This window comes from Haemaphysalis longicornis, unplaced genomic scaffold (genome assembly GCF_048455015.1).
Source record: "Haemaphysalis longicornis isolate Haplotype H1 unplaced genomic scaffold, Haemaphysalis longicornis Haplotype H1 scaffold_1, whole genome shotgun sequence".
Taxonomy (NCBI): domain Eukaryota; kingdom Metazoa; phylum Arthropoda; class Arachnida; order Ixodida; family Ixodidae; genus Haemaphysalis; species Haemaphysalis longicornis.
Genome location: NW_027526203.1, coordinates 303409220 through 303415150, shown reverse-complemented (window position 1 = coordinate 303415150; position 5931 = coordinate 303409220). Strand labels below are relative to the sequence as shown.

The 5931-nt window shown below is 45.0% G+C and overlaps 1 long non-coding RNA gene across 1 annotated transcript; it reads right to left on the bottom strand.

The window, feature by feature from the left end:
- Positions 1–237: 237 nt before the first annotated feature.
- LOC144149644 (uncharacterized) lies at positions 238–3120 on the bottom strand. The gene is made up of 2 exons (XR_013318347.1): positions 2995–3120; positions 238–1635 (listed from the first exon to the last, which is right to left on the bottom strand). It is a non-coding gene; the product is annotated as an uncharacterized LOC144149644 (long non-coding RNA).
- Positions 3121–5931: the final 2811 nt, after the last annotated feature.

Below are 5931 nucleotides of genomic sequence, written 5' to 3'. Positions count from 1 at the left end.
GAAAGACTGGAAAGCGCTGCTCACAGCGACGGGCATCGGCACGGTATTCGGACGCTTTCATGCAATAATTAGTGTTTATTTGAATATATCATTCTCAGGCTTAGTGCCCGTATGCTTTTACAAAAAAAAAACCGTTTTCTGAAAACGTGAAATTGCAATTTACAGTACCACTCACACTTGGTTAACAATTCTGTCGCGTGTTCACATGTTGCCGAGCCACATAAAAGAGACACACCATAAATGAAGAAATATTTATTGCATGGCACTAAACGGAACAAGTTCAAATTGTCATCATTCTTTGCAACACACATATAATAATAAACAGTGAGCAATACACAACAGAGACAATACACAGTAGTGAGAGGAAAATACGTTTCCAGGTATGAAAAAAAATGCACAAGTAAAGGTATCACAACCACACAAAGGATTTTTTCTCCACGGTAATTGAAAATGCAGAAAACCCAGAAACTCAGCCATCCACAGGTTTACTTGTATCTACGACACCCTCAGACTCTGTGCGCTGTTGCAGTCATAGAAAAATAGCAACCATAACATAATCTAGACACTCGGATACTTGCAACTGTTTACAACCACTATCTCCGCAGATAATTTTCTTAGTCTGGCAATTTCTCCAGTTAGGATGTGAAAGAAGGGAAAAACTTTGGCTTTGATGGCCTCGCTTATTTGATGAACGCTAATGAGATCTATTGCCTCGGGGCAACTTCAAATCAGTAGCAGTAATTGAACAGAAATCCCATTTATGTGGAGATGCACACGCAAAAGGTTAAGAGGAAAAAAATCCCCTTCCTACTGGTTCCTTGCAAGGGTGCATTTTCCCAAGAAGCCGGGTTACCTTCCGAAAGCGTTGCCTTCCCAGTAAAGGCAAAGGGCCAGGCGGGGATATTTTAGGTATGCGCACGTAGTCAACCGACAGGTTCCAGGCTCGATTAAGGCACACAAATTCATGCCTTCCGCTGTCAATACGAACAGTCTAATATAAGAAACAGGGAAGCAGTATATGCTTCTCGTGTATGAGACAAATGTGGCACATTACAGAATCCCATAAGCATTTGACAACGTAGGTCCCAACATGGTTCTCTTCATCTAGGCCAGCCCGACAACAGGCAGCACGTATGGTGACAAACGACATTTAGCATGACCTCTTACCCTGGCAGTCTTCATAATGTAAAAGGGTTTTTGTGAATGTACTGTTTTCACAATATTACAACTAGCAGTTACAATAACTTGCGAGTGGAGTTTGGAGACTGTATACGCTGTTGTTAGGGGTTTTAATGATATGAGGCATGTCAGTGATAAAAAACCGTTTGTTCCTCGAGTCAACGATAGTCTTTTCAGTGGTCACGCCTTATTGAGTGCCGAGACTTGCGTTAGATTTTAGGTGCTAATGGCAAGGTTCAATAGATGGAATACAGTTGCGGTATCCATCAGAAGCATCAATAAGGTAGCAAGAAGCATTGCAGGCAGTCATCAATACAACTGAATAACTCTGGGAGAACAGTTGGCACGGCCACTTTTGTGAGTCCTGTGAGGGCACGATTCATGAAGTGCTTGCACCATGTTTGGTATGACGAATGCAGCTGGCTGGTTGGCTCTGTCTTGAGGGCACCTGTCGACCTGCACAGGTGATAGGTGTACACAAACTACTTGCAATGACAGATAATATGCGAATAGTCGGTAAATTTCACTGCAACTAGTATTCAAGTATTGCCTCCAGTGCATGCCACCTATTTAAAACACAAGTTCTCTTATTCTATTCAGCAATCATGCGGTCAAGCTATTAGCAACACTTAAAATATGGGTCTTTGTAATTTCGCAACACTGGTTATGCACATTCTTAATGCAATTCACCTATTGTTTGGGTTAACAAGAATGATAACGCTGCTCACATAGCCTGAATCCCTTTGTCTTTTTTTGTAAAATCAGGACAAAGAGCGAGAGCGAGCTGAACGTTAAACAAACCTGTTGCCCCACGGGCTCGCGAAAGAAACGCATCCCGAGAACGCGCACCTGGCGAAAGTATATTTGGGCGCTGTGTGGGCACCATGGCAAGCAGCAGTGAGCGTCGTACTGAGTACTACTGACCGCCAAAGGCCATGCCTTAAAAAGATATGACAAGAAACACACAGTTCCGACTGAATAGGTGCAATCTGCGCAATACGTGTTTAATGAAACAAGCCAAAATATGACCAGAGAAAAGAGAGCAAACGCTTGAAAAAAGGGCAAGTGTAGAACAGTTGTATGCAATGCCTGCGATACCGGAATTGATATACGATGTAGAACGAAGACCAAATTTGAAGGTTTCAATGCACTGCGCACTCACCCCGCCTCGAGCAAAGCTGTTATCTGCCGACGAAAGACGTGTTTTTACCGTACCTGGCGCGCCAAATCGAAGCGACGAGCGCGCGTTATCGGCGTAGGCGAGCGGGTTCGCTTTGTACGCAGGCAGCTTGGTATGCACCCATGTGTAAAACGTACGATGAGTGTACGGCTGCTGGTTATGCCCAGATAAGCCAAATTAATGCAGATATGGCTACTTCGCCGTGTACGTTAGCCCGGACGGATTTGCAGCGCATCACGGCCATAATAGCAGTAACAGTTGGCCAAGCTAGCAATGGCTAGCTAGTATAATACAACGCGGCCTGCGGCTCACGTAATTCAGTGCAGCGACAGCGAACAACGCCTGCTTCGCCTACGGACCGCCGGCCGGCCGGCCACTTCCGCAACTCACAGCCGTAGTTTGCGGCACGTAAACGCTACGTGCGACGACGGGTGCGTACCGCTGACATCCCTCAGCGCTAGATAAAACGGCACAACCAGCCTAAAATACCATTAAAAATACTTCAAATACTTATCTTAAAGACGGAGCACTAGCTATGCCTGATTCCCTGAGGTACGCAGTGCTCGCAGCGTTTGCGGTACAATGAAACGTAAATATGATACGCCACACCAGCACTTTAAAAAAGAAAGTCTCACCTTTCGTTCAGGATGCAAAACCGATGTCGCAAATAAAGCGCTAGGCGTTTCCTTCTCAACAACAGAGGTTAGCACGAGGCTGCAGAAACGCACGTGCAAACGCTGCCGAAAGAGCCAAATGGCGGCTTGCGCTTGCGGCTTGGCCAGGCTTGGCGCAAAGAAGCCACAAAAATCTACATTGACAGCCATTCAACTTATTACACAAATAAAAATGTGTAGTCTAATGTGTAACAAAATTTTAAAAGTATAATATTGTGTGTTAGCTTAATTTTAAATATATAGTTTTTTACCACTTGCGCCGACTGCCGGACGGCGCACGAGTCAGGCCACTCGGCCGCGATAAGCCCGTGTGTCCACTCTTCTAATTTTTTTATTTCTCTATGGTTCCTCTAACTGCGCGGCGTGATTCCCCTGGCGCTGAATAATCGAAGCAAGAAGCAGTCGCGAAGAACCGAGCGATAGCGGCATGTGTGCTGTACACTGCTAGGTTGCGCCTGCACTGTGCGCGATCTCGACAGCAGGCGCCGCGCAACCAGACGGAGCAGCGATTAGTTTTGGCCACCGCTCCCGTGGTCCGTTTACTTCAGCTCACGGCTGTACGTATAAAATGTATGTTGTATTAAGTTGAAGCTTGTATTATTTGCCTTTCGTGCAATAATCCCTCATGGGATTGGCAGTACGAATAAATAAATAAATAAATAAATGCATAAATAAATAAATAAATAAATAAATAAATAAATAAATAAATAAATAAATAAATAAATAAATAAATAAATATGTAAATAAATAAATGAATAAATAAATAAATATGTAAATAAATAAATGAATAAATAAATAAAGAAAATTTCCCTTCTGCACTCGTGATGAGGACACCGCTTACAATACGGACTCAAGTTAAGCCAAATAGCTCATGAGTTTATGTACCAACTCCCCATAAGTTAATTTAATTGAAGTAAAGGATGTGACGGAGGCCCGTCTGGTCGGGATGCATTTTGATAAGAAAGACAAGGGCGCCGACCACAAGCTAGTTGAGTTTAAAGGAAATTAACGTTTCGGCTCCCACACGGAAGCCTTGGTCACAATGGAGCCGAAACGTTAATTTTCTTTAAACTCAACTGACTTGTGGTCGACGTCCGTGTCTTTGTTCATCTTAGTTAATTTAATTTAGATAAGTCACACTCTTTGGACCGTCCTGGTAGTCCCACCCCGTGTAAGTCCTCTTTATATGTTTACGCCATACAGACACGGAATTTCTCTAATATTCTGTTGTCGTTAATACAGTATAAGACTGTTGTAACTCTTGGAGAGGAGAAAGCTCTCCGTTCAGTTGTTAAGGAGCTCGAAATGTTCTTTGCATGATTTGTTGGCGTTTCCTTAAATGTTTGAAATATTGGCAAAATGTAAGACTTTGCCCGCAGTGCACCATCCACAAAAGGGCTCTGAATATCGAAATATAAATAAAAACGTAAATAGGTATGAATTACAGTGGAGATTTTTTGAAGTCACCGCGTCCTCAGCTGTTTATTCGTATAGCTCTGGCATTTTCAACGAAGTTGGAGGCAGTTTTATCGACATTAAAACAAAGTTGCATTCAGTCAACTCAATGTGTTTATATTGTGACACTATATTGGTTGATCGCATTGCTTTGTCCTTCCTCCTGGAAAGAAAAACTTGCAACATGCGATGACCCCAAAAATTCCTACGCTTCTTTGGCCTCGGATGTAGCTTTCACAGAAGAACCAAAAGTTGTGTCGGCGGGGCTGCCGTTCTTATCAGGTAAAGACACCCCATAATATTACTGACTGCGAACTGGGGGAAGACCGGCGTTTCTGCCTGGTTGACGCAATCGTGAGCGGTGAGCTGTGCGGTTCGTTTGCGGGTCTGCCTCTGAAGACGCCCAAGCTCCCGCTAACCTGTCTGCTTCTCCACGGCATTTACGCTATTTCCCCGCCAATCAAGAAGATTTTAACTGCACGTGAAGGGTCAGCGACAAGGCATGGGGTGGCAGATCGGACGTCTCAGCCCGTTCCTTACAGCTCGTTTTACAGGAAAGTGACAGAAGCGATGTGGTACCAGGTCGCGACTGTGTTCCGCCCAGCCATTTAGGCTACACGGGGGGCCGTGGCTCATCCCAAGCTGACCTGAACCGCTGCCGTGTTACCTGAGACTTCTTGCAGTGCTTGACTGGATACGATGTCACTCCAGTCGCCTTTCCAGAACTTGGGGTAGTGTAATGCTTATTATCAATGGGCTCGGCCCGTCTGACACAATGACCGCCTTTCACTGAAATTCCCGCTTTGTCTAAATACCTGAACCTTTGTTGGCGGATAAATAATTCCATTGAAGACCTTGAAGCCAACACTGTCAACGTGATCATATATATTGGCTCATTTTAAGCCAATAATTAGGCATGCAGCCACCGAGATAGGTTTCGGGAGGCAGCCAAGCATACAGGTAAGGAGCGTCGCCTCATGGGAACCTTTCGCGGCTTCGTTTGGCCGGATGAGCAGCGCCCAGGGGAGTTCGCCAGCAACAGAGCTTCGGAAAAAAACCAGAGCGTCGTTCCTGGGGAGCCCTGGTACACACTCAAAAAAGCTTTGTGGTGCTTCGAGCGCGAGTACGTCGTCCACAAATTAATTAACGAGCTTTGCCTCCGGGGAAGCATCGAGTGCGGGCAGTGGGTAGAGATAGCTTTAACGTGATTACTATGCACAACTTTCCCGCTGTAAAGCGATGCCATGATATATGACTCCCGAGGTTGCCTATGAATGCTGGGGTTTCCTATAAATCCCGATTCCGCACCCATAGTGACTCAAGAGGAGATAAAGGAATACCTCACCGCAAGCGTGTACGCACAATTGTGTGATTGAACAAATCCTTTAAAAATGCTTCCACGTGACTCGTCACAAAAGTTTAGGTGGCACCCGGCGCTCGAGC